Raw genomic sequence first — 18,646 nt, 5'->3', positions numbered from 1 at the left:
AGAGAAGAAGAAGAAATTTCAGAATCCCAGAAACCGAAAATTGGGATTCTGAAGCTATTTATCCTCCCTCTGCTCTCTTCCCCCAAAAAGTAAAAAGCAACTGGGGAACAAGATGTGTATGTGGTGCCAGGCCTGGAAGGTGCCACCATTAACCAGGTGTCCATGAAGTTAAAAAAAAAACAGCCCTTTTCAGGGCTACCCAATACTCAAGAAAAGAAATAACCATCAATTTGCCAGTGTGTGTAGGTAGAGTAGTGTGAATATAAACACTAACTCTTTTTTCATGGTGCGAGTGTATGTGTTTGTGTGTTTGTGTTTGTAACTGCTCACGCAAGTTTGTGTGAATAGTAGATTATGGGTTTCTTTATTGTTTCTTAGCGTATGTGAAGAGTATAGTTAGGGTTTTATTATATGAAATGAGAAAAGTGGGGGATGTTTTCCTTCACGTCCGCGCGTTGTTTGGTCATGATCTAGGTAAGATCAATTTTATGTTTCAGTGGGATGTTTTCCTTCACGTCCGCGCTTTCGTATAAGAACCCACAGTATTCGTCGTTCAAACCATTCTACAAAGAATAATCTAGACAAGATGACGCAAGTGACTGATTTATTTAATCAATTCAGGCATATCTATTTCTGGATAATAGATGCAGAATATGCTATAGAAAGGATACAAAAGGAATGGGAGTATGAAGATAAAGAACACTTGGTAACCAGTCAAGTCGAACGTATAAAATCCGCCAGACATATAATAGAAGGAATGATAGAAGATGAAGTCAACAAATCAAGAGGATTTATTGACCCACCTTATGTCAGAGTGGGGAGTTTGAAGGAAGCACTGGATTATGTCATCCAAGTCCGGTGCTTCCTAGAACATATAGTGTATTGGACGGAGTTGTCATATATGAAGAGGGGACTGAACAGGTTGAAAAAAGGAGAAGAAATAATTAAACAAGTGATGACTGAAGAGGTGAAAAAGATAAAAGAGAAATGGAGTCAAGAAAAACAGGATAAGGAAACAATAAAGAAGAAAGAGGCCTTTGACAAAGTCAATCAAAATTGGATCAAGATACAAGAGAAGTTCAGGGCTATGGGTCACCCAGACTGGTTACCTGAAAAAGAAAAGAGGAAGAACAAAGGAATTTGGGGAAAGATTAGGGGCTGGATGAGGAAATGGAGGAAATAGAAGAAGAAGCAGAAGAAAGCGAAAGGCCCTTTTCAGGGCCACCCATATTTCTCGAAAAGAGAATGACTTTCAATTGCCTACCCCTTTTTTTTAAAAAAATATTTTTAAAAAAATCCCATGTTCAATTCCCCTTGTCCCTAGATAGACCCACATTTTATTCCCCCATGTTCAATTCCCCTTGACGCTAGAGTTGCCCACGATTTTTCTCCATGTTCAATTCCCCTTGACGCTAGAGTTGCCCACGATTCTTCTCCATGTTCAATTCCCTTGACGCTATATTTGCCCACGATTTTTCTCCATGTTAAATTTCCCTTGACGCTATATTTGCCCAGGGGGTGTTTTTAATGCTAAGTCCCATTGACGCTCTAGTGCCTCTATTCACTACTGAGGCAAGAAAAACTCTTCAGAATCCTACAAACGGAAGATTGGGCTGCTAAAGCCAAACAAGCAGCCTCTGCGCTCCCAAGAGTCAGTCTGAACTGGGAGCAGCAGGGGCGTATTAACCATTAAGCAGACTAAGCACGTGCGTAGGGCACCAGGGCCAAAGGGGGCTCCACAAAGTTGAGAAAAGGGTGAAAAGAAAAAAAAAACGAATGAAGATTTGTAAAAAAAATGATAAAACTAGTGCAAATTGATCATAATGTTCTGTTTCTTGATCATGGTGCACCCTAGGGTTATCTTCCCAGGTGTACGTGGAAAGGAGGGGGGCACCAAGATTTGTCAGTGCTTAGGGTACCAGTGAGCCTTAATCTGCCCCTGGGGAGCAGGACTTGAGTAGGAGATGTGTGTGTGTGTGTGTGTGTGTGTGTGAATGTGCGGCCCGACCTGGAAGGTGTACAGATTAAGAGGTGCATCTGAAGCCCTTTTCAGACATACCCAAATACTCTAGAAAAGAGACTATTCAAGTTGCCAATTGGTGTGAATGTGGAGTAGTGTGAAACATTCACTCCTTTACTAATGTGATAGTGTGTGTGTGTGTGTGTGTGTGTGTGTGTAAAGTGTGTTTTTTTCTCGTTCTCGTGTGTGGAAAGTTTATTTTGGTTTCGTGGATGGTAGAGTAAGGGTTTGTTTTGTTTTCTCCTTCCCGTGTGTGGGTAGCATATTTTGGTTTTGTGGATAGTATAGTATGAGTTTGCTTTTGCTCCTTCCCGTGTGTGGATATTATATTTTGGTTTTGTGTATTGTATTGTAAGGGTTTGTTTTTTCTCCTTCCCCTGTGTAGATAGTATATTTTGGTTTTGTGGATAGTATAGTAAATATTTGTTTTTCTCCTTTTCGTGTGTGTATATTATATAATATGTTAAGTGAGTGTAATGGGATGTTTTCCTTCACGTCCGTGCTTGACAAATACAAAATCAAAGCGTTCGTCATTCGCACCATCCAACATTGAATAAACGAAGATGGCAATAGATTTGTTCAACAAATTGAAGGACTGTTGGTACTGGATCATGGATGCAGCTTATGTGGTGGAAAGGCTTGAGACGGAATGGAAGTATCAAGGTAGCCTAGACTTTGTGACTAGCCTGAAAGTAGCCAGGGATCTGTTACAAGGTATGATAGATATGTGTTGTGATGTGATTTTGAGTTTTAACGTAGCTTTAACAATTTTTCAGTCATATCGCTACGATGTCTGCATTGTGGCAGTTGATAGTGATGTCTAGCACTAGGGCATCATGCCGCAGACATGTAGCATGATGTCCCACCCAGTCACATTATCCTGACACCAGTCCTAACACTAACCTCTTAATGCTGAACGCCAAGCGAGGCAGCTGTAAAACCATTTTTGTAAGTCTCTGGTATGACTCGGCCGGGGATCGAACCCACGACCTCCCGCATCCGAGGCGGACGCTCTAACCACTAGGCCATCGGAGCGGTAAGGTATGGTAGAAGAGGAAGTAGAAAAGTTAAGAGGTTTAATTAAACCTCCATATGTGAGAGTGGGAATCTTGAAGGAGGCACTTGATGGTGTCATCAAAGTCAGATGCTTTCTAGAAGACACATTGCATTAGACAGAGAGGTCATTTGTGAAGTGGGAGCTGGACCAACTAAAGAAAGGAGAAGAAATGATGAGAACAGTGCTGGAAGAAGAGGTTAAGAAGATTAAAGATAACTGGGCTAAAGAAAGAAAGGAGAAAGAAAACAGAAAGAAAAAAGTGGAGTTTGAAAGATTGAATGAAAATTGGATGAAGATACAGGAAAAATTTAGATTGATGGGGCATCCTGACTGGATTGCAGAGTCGGAAAAGAAGAAGATAAAGAACGGAATTATTGAGAAAGTGAGGAGATGGTGGAAGAACTGGAGAAAAAAGAAGAATCCAAAGGCCCTTTTCAGGGCCACTGTTATGCCTAGAAAAAATTTGCTTGCTTGCCTACAAAAATGGTTTAGTCGGTTGTATAGTTGTTTGCAGGGCCGGCGCCAGACCCGGCCAGACTATCTGGCGCTCTAGGCAAGGTTAGATTCTGGGGCACCCCTCCCCCGGAAAATATCAATTTCCAAATTTATGAACAATACAAAAATTAAAAATGCGCCCCCTGAAATCAGCGCCCTAGGCGGCTGCCTAGTTTGCCTATATGGTAGCGCCGGTCCTGGTTGTTTGTGTTTGTATGTTGTATGTTGTATGTGTTATATGTATCTATGCCAAGTGTTCTAGGCCCAACCCCCCCCCCCCCCGGCTCTTTGGTCCGATTGAGGTCAGCCCTTGCTACATTGTTACCGATCTCCAGTACCGTGACGTCACCTTACTTGTTCCATTCCTATTGTCCCTAGACAGGCCCAATACGTTTTGTCTCTCTATAGACACACCCATGTTAAATTTCCCATGTTAAATTCCCCTTGTCCCCAGACGTGCTCACGCCCTTTTTATACACAAATAATCCATGCCTTCTTATCAAATCAGACCATGGAATCATTTAAAACTGAGTTTAGATATAATTTGATAGGAATTATTTAATTAAATTATTCATTGAAATTACAAAGTGTTTATCGACATTTGAACAAACAAATTGCTTAGGTATTTTTGTGAAACCGTTAAAGACTACTGGTACATCAGGAAATTCAATATTATTGGTACATTACAAGAGTCATGATAATTGTAATTAATTCGGAATATTCTAAACTATTGGGATCGTAACATTATATTTTGGATTATTTTGAAATTAATTCACAATACTGTTCTCAAAAATGTTCACTTTGTAAATCAGAGAAATAAATTATTATTGATTTCACTAAACTTTCTGTTTCGCTTCTTTCTATTACACGGCTTAAAACAAGGGTCTCAAACACGCGGCCCACGGGCCCTATACGGCCTTCCAAACTATATCATGTGGCCCGCAAAATGATTGGCGTCAAAAGGTGTCATGAGAGATAACAAAGGTGGTGCGTCCCTTGGACCATCGAAAATGTCATCATGCGGCTCTCAGCTTGGTTTGAGTTTGAGAACTCTGGCCTAAGAACTAGAGTGCTAACAATATAAACACCCCATAATCATTTCTTACAATGATAGGGGCGTGTATTTGGATTGCAAAGCACGGGTGCCCGCACGTAGGGGCAAGGAGGGAGGGCACTTGCCCACTCCCCGTTTCACATATTTTGGCCAATACATCCGTACAATTTAATCGCTGGCCACAACTTATTTGTCCCTCCACCCCACCAAAAAAAATGATGCGGACGCCCCTTGGACAGTAATCAAACAGTGGGTGAGAGATTTTAAGGCGTACGTTTGGACTTTATAGGCGATGTGTTGAATTGTAGATCAAAATGTTAACATTACTTTTCCCTTGTCGTTATAAACTATCTACCAGTTTTCCCTTTACCGTTTTAACATTAACATTCCCGTTTGCCCCAACAAACTGTCGAACACTTTACCCTCCCCCTTTACCATTTTAGCACTGACATTCCCATTTCATCGTATACACGCTTTGACTTTATAAACACTTTTGACCACATAATGCCAAAGTTAAACTTTTGATCAATGTTTACATTGGATTTCTTTAATTTACAAATAGTATCATTTTATTCTTGTGAAGCAAATGTCAGAGGTCAAATGCATCTATCCAGATGACATTTGCTTGACTGTCGGCTGCTTCGAAACCCAGAGCTTATGAGTAAAAACTGCTTGGACGATATTATAAATATGTAAGATATAGTCAGAGATAACAATTATTTAAAAAAGGTGAAAACTTTGAAGTGTTGATTTATATACGTATGCTATGATTAACGCTAGACCGACCAACCAATCATCCTACTGTAGGAATCGACGTCCTAACAGTTTATGTTTGGATTTGTTTGTTCTCTGCAAAGATTTCTCCCCAACACGGCCATTATTTCACTTCCGGGTCAACGGGGGCGCTTTCAAACCGTTACAATTTTATCCGACTGATGAGGAAAGGATGGGGAAATACAACACCATGTAGAAAATTGAAGAAATCGGGTGTGATGAGGGGTAAGTAAATATATGCTAAAAATGTAAAGCAACTGTACAATTAGATTTGTATTGTGTATTTCCCAGCGATTTGGTTTCCACATTAAATAGTATGCACGAAGCGAGGGCTGTTCCCAGGCATAACCGTCTTTTGAGGTCAAGCTCTCTGACGCTTATTGATTGCATACGCGCGTCGTGATAGGGTTTCTGTAAATGTCACTTTTGCACAGGTTTAGGACGTTAAGTCGGCCATTCTGAAGTTGTTGGAAATTATGTGTGAACCAAACACGGCACGCAAATGTGCTCCACATGAATCCGCGGCGCGTTTATTACCGCTAGCATGAAACACATAAGCTTATTTCAATAGGCCTAACCCCTTATCTTTCCTGATATCATCATTTCTCACCGATATTTAGAGCGCCGATTCCAGTTTGTATAGCATTTTTAGATTCTAAGACAACTATATTTATGTTACCTGTTTTATTTTTTATTAAGATGGGGATGGCGGTCCTTTTGTTAAACACGTGTTCATTCAGCGGAGATTGGGAGACATACGATTGCGTATCGATAAACCGTATGCTTAAGTCCGGAATGCACGCCGAAAGTAAACTGTCTTCTCAGCAGTGATTAAACTAGAGTGAAAAGAAGCTGGGTTATAAATACCAGCCATTAGTTAAATATAGACAGCCCAACGGTTTATGATTACTATTATTTTATTTTGTCTTTATTAATTTTTTGTACAACTTACATAATATCCATCCACTCAAATGCCAAAGCCATTTTGCATGATAATGTTAATAGCATACACGTGCATGTCATATGCAGAATGCATGCTTAGATACTGTGTTATCAAAAACTGCAGCATTCTGTAAAATGCCAGCCATACATAAACTCATATCAAATAAGTTACTTTTGAATGATATTTCTAAATTTGTAGCGATTGTCCAACTTGACCCAATATTGGTTCTTAAAGTTTCAGAGTTGGCAAGAAGAAAAAAAAGAATTATAATTCTCAGTCAATGCTTGCGCCATAAATATAACATTGACTTTGGGGCATGATTCAGAGGCACTCTTACTGCCATTTTGTTACTAGTAACTTGACTAGTATTAACAGCTTAAATGTTATGTGTTTTGGGGTTGTCTCTATTATGGAACAGTCACCCAAGCTTATTTTGAGTTGCTGTCATATTTATTTGATATTGCTTTTATGCTTATGTGTAAAGTGAAATATTGAGTGTTAAGATTTTGCTAAGACCTGGCAGGCTTGAGGATGTAGGCTACCTGATACACCCTCATAGATATAATCAGGCAATCCTAGCTTGGCATATCTGCACATATATCAGTTCATTCCATCAGAAAGCTAAAGTGCTGTTCATATTTTCCTAAAATATTAATAATATACAAATTGTGTATAATTTCTGTTTTAATTTAACTGTAGATATTTTTATTTTATAGACGTTGGTTTTTATTTAACAGCATAATGTGACTGAATAACTTCATCTGAGAGCAGGTCTCTTTTGGGGCAAAATCTAAAACAGGCTCTCAATTACACTCAGTGAGTAACATTACTGGAAATTATTTTTTACAAATAAATGCGAGATTAATATTAGAAATGGATCAGGTTAACAAGAAATTGTTTAACGTGACCATGTTTTCATGATAATCTTGTTAATATTTGGAATCTTAAGATTTAAATAAAGTAAACTCCATCACTCCCTAAAATTGGCACTACTACTGTATATATTCAGCTTTATATGTGGACATGTCCAATAAAGTTTTTTGATGATTATGTCTTATTTGCTTCAGCAAAAATGTATTGATTTTGTTTTGCAACCGATTTGCTAGCCATGTGTGATATACTACAGGCCTAGAATTTAAAATAGATATCTTTTGAACTAGAAAAACTAACAGATTGAGAAATTTACTATTCCTGTTAGCTGTTCACAAATCCATCTTTCAAAATGTTGACTGATGAGAACTGTAACTTTACTAGCTTGTGGCTAATGGTCAACCAATAATTTTGAATTCCGTACTAGACTGGTACATAATTTTCATAAAGCAGTTTTCATTCTTTCTTTGTTGGTGTTCGTATCGCTGAGTAATGTAGAGAAGCAATGCAAACTCTAGACAGATATTAGCAGGTCTTTCAATGAATGCTGTTAAATACTGAATTACATCAGTCTGCTTAGTTAATTGGATGTGTTTACTGTTCATCATGGTTCTAATTATTTGAAATATTTGTATTTATAGGATATATAAAGTGAAAAATGTTGCTGTTTTTGTAATTTCGTTTTTTTATTTGCCATGGATGTGTATTGTGATATGCAATGTTTATGAGTTGTTTCAATACATTCTCACTTCTGGTGTACTGAATCATGAATGAGAAAATTCTGACTTTAGTTAATACAGTTGCAGTGTTCACCAAAATTTCTAAATTTAAAGCATTGACTTAAAACTCAACCTTTTTGTACTAATCAGCATGTTAGCCTTTATATGGCTTACAACTGACAGTTATTTATAATCAAGCAGCTGACACGGTGCATTCTGTACATAGTTCATCTTGTGATTGTTTCATTTGCTCTTTTTCCTCTCAATATGATGAAATTGGATGTGCAAGATATTCCTATTTTTTTAAATATATTTGAACATTGAGGGCCTTGGATCATGCTGATGTCATTTTTAACTGCTCTGTTTATGTACATGATGAGAAAAAAAAATAGAACCTACATACTGCCTGGACATGTGCTCAGCCAACACCAGCTGTATCTTTTGCATGTTTGTTTACAAGGTTACTGATTTTTATATTGTTTACAGGCAGTAAACTAAACTTAGCCATAAGCCATCTACACATATAAACGTTAATCTGAGCGAAATATTTAGATATGTTTGTGCATCCATGAATTAGTACACTTCTCGTGGAAAATATATCATGCAAGGTTCAGTTATATTGAACTGGAGATATGAAAGTTGAATTAAATGCACTTACTAGAAGTCGTCAGTGAGATATAATTGACCTTGTTTTCTTTTTTTTTTTGTTATTGCTTCTTGGCTCATATCTCATGCACTTAGCCCCACCCCTAGTGGTGAAGCAAATTCTATATATATATGCATGCTTAAAACAAACTACCACAGATCATATTTTAAGTTCGAAAGGCATTGTTTCATATGTTGATGTGCATTACTTTACGGTAAATTATACAGTGTGTGTAAATGAAGACGAAAGAGTAAAATACAGGCTTGTAACAGGTCAAAAAGTAACAGAGGTGGTACCTTGGAAAGCATTAGACTAGTTAAAGAAGATTAACCAAAGTCTTACAACTCCATCAGACCTTTTTGATCCCAAAGACTGGAACTTTCACACTTTTGTTTTTCCCCTTCAGATTTGTACAACTGATGCCTATTTGTCCACAAATGGGACATTAAGGGTTTTATATAAATGATGCCAATCCAACATAAAATATAGCCACTTTTGTGAAAAACAAAATCTTTTAAGCAACTGGGACTTCTCAAAAATGACTCGAGACTAAAGTGTATATGCCAAGTGATCATGCATTTATCTGTAAGGCAGATGTCAGCAAGGGGAGCAATTTCAGGTTTACATGGGCCTGAGAGATCAACCTGGCATGTAGGGCTTTCAGGTTGTACAGATAATACATATCACAGACATGATTTTTCTCTGTTCTAAATCAAAATTCCGCTTTTCACCTGATTTGAATCAGATTTTTCTTGATATAGTCTGTTTTTTATATCATCTCCAATCCAGTTTTTAAAAAAAATGGTCTGTCACTCCCATCCACAATGACCCTTGTAAATTATTTGTTCCATATATTAGTTAGCACACGACTGTCATAAAAAGTATTCTGATTGGTCAAAGGTTTAAATTTATCCAATGAGTCTTCATGTAATGGAAACTGATTGCAGTTGGAAAGAAGAAGCATGCTTGCAAAACATCGCGTCCCGATTTGTTGAGAGAGACAGTGACATGAAAAGTTTAGATAAAGGTTTAAAAAATGTATGGAAATGGGAACGGCTGGAGTGAAAAGTTGACGGAAATTTAGTTGGTCAGTTTATAAGAAAACTGAATGCTAGAGGACCTCTCCTATATGGTAATCGTGGTTGGAAGAGTTTGGAACATCACCTTCAGAAGAAACTGCATGCAGAAAAATTGAAGCACAGAAGGCATCTGGAAAAAAGTGCAATTAATTACTATTAGAAGAAAGATATATGATTAAAGATATAAAAATTCTACACCAAACTGGCGCACATTGGATTATTAACACAATGATGTGCACTGAGTTAAATAATTGATTAAAGATAAAAAAAGATACTGTTCCTATCTTGAACAAATTTTAATATATAATTTAAAATGAATAGTCAACAATAATGAATTAATTAAAATTAAACAAAACTTAAGCACAAAAAGACCTCAGTGATTAATCACTCATTTCAAAATTATGATCTTGTTTCATTGAAATGGTAATAACTAGATTCATATAAAAATAGTGATAAATGAATTTAAACAAGTTTTTACTCACATAGTGATAAATGATTTCATATAAATTGGGATATATCTTGTTGTGTCTTGTTTACAACCACAAGGTATTTCCAGCCCCACTGTTTTGCGGGATGGTCAAGGAGCCACCATGAATGCAGGGCCTCCGCTAGGCTTCACATATAGCAACAAATGCGAAAGAATTCTGAAAGTGGTGGTATTTGTTACTGACTGGTGAAAGTTGCTGGCAATAAAGTTTTATAAAGTAATTTTTAAATTTTTCATTGATAAAAGCGACTCAGGCCATGTAATACCTGTTTTCACAATATGCGGCAGTCAGTGGATCATGACGGTAGAAGATAAAAAAAAGATGTTATTCGAACATGATTGTAGCTAACTGCAGGCTGCGAGTCAGTTTTGAGAAACAATTAAATGTGATTAGTAGGAAAAAAGGAATGACCAAGGGATATACTCTATTGTGGAACAGGTCAGCAAAAAGATTCAGTGCCATATGCATGTGTTAATTTTTTTTTGTGGCAGTTTATAGTGATGTCTGGCACTGGGGCATCATGCCACAGACATGTAGCATGATTCCTATGGCTGAAAAGTGGCTCTACATTTTTTAATTTGGAAAATTTCATGGCGCTAAGAAAAATATTTCCAAGGGAGGCCCTGCATGAATGGTCCACCCTTCCCTATCTGCCTAAGGATTCGTATAGAACCCCTTTCTGTTCCCTGCAGACACATTGTTCCTGAATCTTTGGTCCCTCACCATATGATAGCTACTATCTTCATCTGGGCCAATGTCCCCACTGACAGCAGCACACTGGGTATATACCAACCCAAAATTAGCAAACAATGGCTAAAACAACACCTTCATTACGGTGCAAACACAGCAAAGATAAAGGATAATGCCATCACTATCACTCCATCACCCCTTAAGCCTTTCACTCCTTTTAGCCATTCACCCTTTTCAGCTGAGAACATAACATCAGAATCCTTATAATGTCTTTGACACAGTCATGTATATCATGCAGTGACATAGGTGATGCACAATGAGCATAGGTGGTGTTGATTATTTTATAAAAATCATCATTGGGACCATTGTGTTTGGGTAGCATCATAATCGGGTTCATATGTGAACCTGAGTCTGACAAGAATCTCACAGAACTAGAAGTAACATTGCCTCATCCATTAATACATGCAATATTAATGTGAACTATAATCTTTTTGCTCAGTTACATACTGGTGAACTTGAAAACAGACTATAATAAATCTAATAACATAGCATTATATCACATGATTCGGAACTACTAAAATCCAGAATAAATATTAGAATAAAACAGTTCTAACCTATAATACTGATAGGAAGATACAACTTTACAATTCACATACCTCTACAGCTGGAGATGTTGCACCGTGAAGTGGACCATCGAATAACAAGACTTTTCGTAATGTGGAGTTAGAATCTACTATGTGCCTTTAAGTACACTGACTATGGTGGAATGGTCTGACTGTATGCTCAAGGTATATTGGTTTTCCCATTGTAAGCACTTTGCTTGTGTAGCATGGAGTGAACTGAACTCACTTTGTTGAAATAATGTACAGTATAGATAAACCACCCTCAGGTAACACTGTAAACAGAAACTAAACTCAAGTACATTTTAGTCCAAATATACATAAACAATAAATATACACAATTCCATGACACCAAGGATATATATTGAAATACGTTTTAGTGAAAATCCCATGTTGATAAGGCTATCCCTTCAGGAGGAGTAATGATAACAAGATTTTCAAGATGGCTGCCAATGATCACCATCATTTTTATTTAGGACCAACTAGATATTATAAGAAGTCATTCAAAATATGGCAGCCATATTTATTTAAGGAAAATCTGCACAATTTGTACAGATTTAAAGGTCTTTATGCCAGAATGTTTTCTAACAGATTTGGTCATATTTTGTTTGTATACGTACTATGTTTTTCTAGTAGCCACATAAAGCTTTGAAGGACTACAGTACTAATTCAGTTCCCATAGTAAACCTATGCGAACACCATGATATTAAAAATTCAATAACGTTAAATTTCTGAGTGCTTATGATCAAACCTACTATATTTATCAGTATAGATGAAATCTGAATGTCAGCTTCTGTGTAGAGAAAAGGATACGAGCCATGTCATTTTCTGTAACTACATGTGTTTGAAACATGTGCTTTCAATTCTGCACCAAAGAGTCAGGTGCTAATTTCAGTAATGAGTGTTCCAAATTCAAGACTCTTAAAGGACTGAAATTCCATCAGTAAAACATTGTCTCTATTTTTTCAGTTGCAACTAGGATAAGCTCTCAAAAGATTCCTTTCCCTGAAAAATAACTTGCATTATTAACCAACCCTGGCCAGCCAAACTCATATATACTCTATTTTATGTTCACCCATTTCCAGACTGGTTCCCATTCTTCCATATAATTAGTACCTTGTGTCCTGAAAGAATGGGTCAGTGCCTTGGTGTGTCTTTGGGTTTGGCACTTGCCTCCCAATTCAACAGTTTGGTATAGCCACAATGTACTCAGAGTGTAGTTAAAGTCAACAACAACTACAATTTGAACCTGGTCAGTCTTGTGTTGCAAATCACAGTTGAGGATTAGGGACAAATTTCTTGACTGTGTCTGTGGAAGTTACAAGGATTTTCAACAGATGAATAGTGATATGCTCAAAATCAAGGGTCTGAAACTCAAATTTCTATTAGGGCCACACTATGAACAGTACAATGGCCTTAGGACCACATAAGGACTAGTACATTTGCCTGAGGGCCACATGAGGACTAGTACATTGGCGAGAGCCACATAAGGACTAGTACATTTGCCTGAGGGCCACATGAGGACTATTACATTGGCCTGAGAGCCTCATAAGGACTAGTACATTGGCCCTAGGGCCGCATCACTGAAACCGTTTTATATAGCAAAAGTGGCTCTTATAAAAGGTAGTCAGTTGAACTGTTGTAAACAAGAAGCAAATGATGTATCAGTCAAATTTTTTCTAAACGTAGTGGCTGTGAAGAAAAACATTATTATTTTACAATATCCAGGTGTGGTTGCTGGTGCAGAAAATAACTCAGTGGGCTGCATGTTTGAGGCCCCTGATCTAAATGTTTTTATGATGAAGATGTCATCTAGAAGGCAAATAACATGGTTTAAAGGAATTTCTATCACTAACACTGTCTGTAACCTAGTGACAACTGATACATGATAGACCCAGTTTTTGACAATTTGACTCTGGTATAACAAGGCCATCCCATCCCTCATTTTTAGAAAGTAATATTTGGCTGGTAATGTGGTAATTATTAATGTAAACATGACACATTAATACTTTTTTCTATCCACAATGGTAGTTCTCAGTTGAGTATATACCATACTTAATAAATCAGTCACATATTGTGCAGGATGAATCTAAAGCTCACAACACAGGCATCCTTTGGGTTTTGTGTTTTGACCTTGTGTTTTGAGGAGTGTGATTGCTCTCATGTACCATTGCACTCCTTACAATGCTTCCAGGAGAGTGATCCATTGTTTTCCCCAATCGAAACAAAAGATGTTTTCTTAGCAATTTTCTCATTTTTTGTCCCAGATTTCATGGCAGTTGTCTTTCACATATACCAGTGTAAGTGACCCATGTTGTGAGGCCATTTTATACAAGAGTCTATAGTAATAGTGCACCAAGCATGACAGTAGGCATGGATGTCCACCATCTTTGCTAGCCAAGGCCTATCTATATCTTGTCATATCAAGTAGATATTTTGGTGCTTCAGGTCTGTGAATTTCATTGGATGCAGTGGCAAGCTACTGCATCCCCTCAAAATTGAGTTCAGATTTGAACACTGTTCATGTTATTGAGACAAGGGGAGCACACAACTTGAAGGGACTGATAAATAAGCAATTTCCTAGTACCAGTCCATGTTCGTACAAATACCTTTCACTTAAATACACATGTAATGGCTTTGCTCTTGTACATAGTCATACTTTTTTTATGTTAAACTTATAGAGCATCCTTTTTAGGTCAGTTGCCACTTCCATTTTTGACTGATGTACAATGCACCATGCTGTGTGTTGCTTGGCATTACATACTAAGGGAGCAACACATGAAATCCAATCGATGTCACTAGGACAAAGCACCACTACAGCTGTTCAGTCTGCTAAGGTGTACGTAGGGTTATCGGAACCTTGGCTAGCGAAGATGGGACGTCCACACATATGGGCAAGATCCCCCCCCCCCCCAATTTTCACCTCTATATGTTTTGGCCTTCATAGTGTTGTTCCGATTATCGATTATAATCAATCATTGGTTGGTTGAGCGAGCCAGTAAGATAATCAATTGTGAAAGTTCATAATCGATTGTGGAAAGGGAGACTGCTTCTTTTTAGTTGACTGCAAAACAATGGTTAGTAAAATTACAGTATAAATGGTAAGCTATATAGGAATTTCAATCCAGTACAGTAAATCTGAATTATTTGTTCTCTTCATAACTTACAAACATAAACCATATAAACATAAAACCATATCATACTCTGTAGGTGTAAACTTTCCTAATTAGGAACATATAGTCTTTATTACAAGATTTTGCTGTTTTAGCCCCTTATTGGTTAAAACCATCCATTCTGGAGGAGGAGCAATAACATCCATTTATTTAGGACCAGCTAGACTCAAATTGAAACTGTATGCCAAGTTTTATGATTTTAATTAGTGTTCCAATTATCGATTATAATTGATCATCATTTGGTTGACTGAACGAATGAGATATATGATTGTGAAACTCCACAATTAAATAGGGTTTCCGATCCATTAAAGTTGATCTGAATTATTTATTTATTTCACAACATACAAAAATAAAACTATACCATATTCTGAAGGTGCAAACATTCATAATTAGGAACATTTAGCCATGATTACATGATTAAGCTATTAAATTGTTGTGTCAATAAATATAAACAAATTTTTATGATTTGTTATAGTTTAAATGTAAAATCTTTTGTACTATTTGTAAATAATGACAAATAAGAGAACCGCTTTCTTTTATATTTTAGACGATAGACACATCACATATGAAAAAAGGGTTTTGGGGGATTGCAGCAGTATTTCAGTTACATAAGACTCATCAGCCATAAAAAGTTGCTCTCATTTATCAGAGTTGTAGAATAAAAATAACAATAGAATTTAAAAAAATATTTTATCTGGTTAAAATACACCTGTCATAAAAGAGATTACTCCTGTACATTTAATAACATTTTGAACTCTTGAGCAACGATATAACTGTATAATATGGTAACTGATTATAATCGATTATCAGTTGGTTAAGTGGAACCAATTATTGATTGTAAAATTCTGACTGATTCCCATCATTAGGCCTACAATTGTAAAACTTAACAACTGACCACTACATGTTGGCCGGCCCTTCCCAGCTGAAAATACAGAAAATTTTACTTGCCCCAGCAGAATTTGCACATTGTCCAGGGCTGCCAGACACAATATTTTTATACCCTCCATCTGTCTATAGGCACATGTCCTAAACTGCGTGTGGAAGAATTTACCAAAATTTGGTATATAGATTGTCCATTAGGCATCAGTGTGCAAAATGAGTATGATTTTTGTTTCTCTGGAAACGGTCAAAGTTTATATATACAGGCATTGAATTACAGTTATATTCTGAAATATTTTTCTATTGAACATTAGACACACATCAATTGTTGTAGGACACAAATACTGAATTCATGGAGGTCAGGGGCTGTCTAGAGATAGACACTTGATAAAGAGTTAAGGGGCCTTATGCCATGATGAGCCACAGAAGTAGTTTATCGTATTTTTTGTGGATTAAATCACACTGTCAAGATGATTACTTCACAGATTATTTAAATATATTAGTATGAAAACCAGATTTGGGTTGCAACCTGCGGATTGGGAACCATTGCTTTAGAGGAATCAATTTTGGCTGTGTTCAATTAAAATTTTGAGAGGATTTATATATTTAAATTGTTCATTGGAATTACAAAGTGTTGTAGTGTTTAACGCCATTTTTCAGCACATGATAGGCTATACATTGCGGCCAGTATTAATGGCGGAGGAAGAACCAAGGAAATCTCCGGAAAGAACCATCGACCCTTGAGAAGCTACTGGCAAGCTTTCTCACATACCCACATTGGCCGAATCCGAGACTCGAACCCACGCAGACAGAGGTGAGATGGCAGTGATCTGTAATGGAGATTGCTTTAGACCCCTCTGCCTCTTGGGGGCCCTGGAATTACAAAGTGTTTTTTTACTTTAGGACAATATCACTATATAATAACAGTAATAGTTTACCCATGGCTGTTGTTTAGCCTTCTATTTCATGCTGAAAAAATATACCGTTCATTTGGTGTGCATACATCCTCCCTTAGAGTGAAGAATTATCAGTGTGACACAATTCTTTATGCAGCTTGCATGTCCCTGGTATGTTATTGGATGTATGCACATCAAATGGATGGTACGTTTATTCGGCAAGAAAAGAAAGCTAAATAATAGTCATTGGTTACTATTGCATAATTAAAATTACTTTTGTCCTCCCCCCAAAAAAACTACATTTCTGGGATTATTGTGAATTCACTTAGAGACATTTTGTGTGATACATCAAGACTCCTAGCACATCAACACTACAGGCTATTGGTTAATCTGGACATTCAAAACTGGAATACATTCTGAATACCATTGTAATTCATTCAGATTACTCTGTACTTTTGGACTTAGTATTAGAATGTTTATACCTATTTATGATTTAATTTGAAAATACTCCTTTAAAATTTTCACCTTGTAATGTAGGGAAATAAATAATTTACATGTATTGAATTTTACCAAACTTGTTGGTTTTCACCCTTTTCTGTTACTTAGTTTAATACCATAGAGTTCTAGCAATTAGTTCCAGAAATTTTCACAGCTGGTCTGTACCAAATTTTGTTGTTGTTTTTGTAGTTAGTAATGACCATTTTGTGGTTCTATCTGTGTGTACATTGCCATATTATTTTCACCATGACTTTAGTATGGCATGAACCTTCACCAAACATTTAAGAAACATGTAAGATCTCCTTGGTGAAAGAAACTGTTCTGTTGATTTTGGTATCGAAAGAGTCAAAGGTCAGGGTCATTAGCCAGAAAGAAAGAATTTGACATCACATTTCTGAAGCAATCTTTTTGTATGACTTGTACTTAGAATAAAGAATAGGCCTTTTGATTTGGGGTTTAGCAGGTAAATAGTAAAGATAACTGGGACTGAAAGAAGAAAAATGTTTTTTGCACAATGGCATTAGTCTACATCACAGACCTGGACAAAACTTTGTGCATGGCTTGTACTTGTGGTTAGGAAAAAGCCTTTCTAAGTTTTGATGAAAAGGTGGACAATTAAAGTTACTGTAATTGAAAGAAGACAAATATTTTCTGCCACAATTAGATTAGTTCTAAATCACAAATAGGACTAAAAATTTGTGATTGGCTCGCACTTTGGGTAGGGAAAATGTCTATTGATTTTGGACTAAAGCTGTTAAAATTGTATATAAAAAAACTTCTGCTGGGTACCCCTTGATCGTGATGATTGGTTACCTGGGCACCTGATCAAAGAAAAATTGTATTTAATGTGTACAGACCTGAAGTTAAGTCCATATTTCTTCAATTCACAATAACTTAAAATTAATATATATACTAATGTCATCTGGTACAATGCCCAAGAATTCATCCTCTTTGTCTGAAATCCTCCATCGTCAGTCTAGTAAATTGAATTGGTCTAGTCATCATAAATATCACCTGGCTCTGTTTACTTGGCCTCACTGTCATATGTGGATGCTTATTTAGAGACTGAGCTTGAGCTTTGTAAGTAACACTTTGATCATACAATTTGTGAAATCTATTCAAGGTTGCAGCTGAATACATCAGTTGTGCTGCAAGATCAAATAACCAACCTGTTACTTGCCACTGTACCACATTCGCAGCCTAAAGAATTGTCACATGGGAAAACATGCTATGAGATTAAGGTCAGTTATTGACTGGAAGAGACGGACCTCTGGTTGGCACTGAAAAAGTACATGCATTTGTGGATCAATCAAAAGGATTGCCATTATGAAAAGAAAGAGTGTGCTGCCTTTACAAACACTGGCATAAAACTTGTATATGGTAAATGGGTACCCAATGGCTCATTTTATTACCTCGGTTGTTCTCAAGGGGCTGGTACCCAGATACCTGTTGGCATCTTTATTTTGGACACTAAAGGTCAAGCCAATTGTGACTGAAGAACTCATGGTACTAATTCAGTTCCCATATTAAACCTATGCAAAGACCATGATATTAAACCTATATTTAACAGTATAGATGAAACCTAGATGTCAGCTTCTGTGTAGAGAAAAGGGTATGAGCCGCTGCATTTTCTGGACCTTCATGTGTTTGAAACATGTGCTTTCATATCTGCACCTGAAAGAAAAATGGTTTCTAGACCCAATATTTCATGTATATTTAACTCCATCAATGTTTGTGGATGGTTT

At 36.9% G+C, this 18,646-nt stretch overlaps 1 protein-coding gene across 2 annotated transcripts in view; it reads left to right on the top strand.

The window, feature by feature from the left end:
• Positions 1-5,518: 5,518 nt before the first annotated feature.
• LOC149792340 (uncharacterized) overlaps positions 5,519-18,646 on the top strand; it is a 114,353-nt gene continuing 101,225 nt past the window's right edge. For both annotated transcript variants that reach the window (XM_089970915.1, XM_089970914.1), the window contains exon 1: positions 5,519-5,625. The gene's annotated coding sequence lies outside the window, so the exon portion shown is untranslated. The remainder of the gene's footprint in view (positions 5,626-18,646) is intronic.

This window comes from Sinohyriopsis cumingii, chromosome 9, assembly GCF_028554795.1.
Source record: "Sinohyriopsis cumingii isolate HCF-2022 chromosome 9, ASM2855479v2, whole genome shotgun sequence".
Classification (NCBI taxonomy): domain Eukaryota; kingdom Metazoa; phylum Mollusca; class Bivalvia; order Unionida; family Unionidae; genus Sinohyriopsis; species Sinohyriopsis cumingii.
This window is presented reverse-complemented; position numbering and strand designations above follow the sequence as displayed.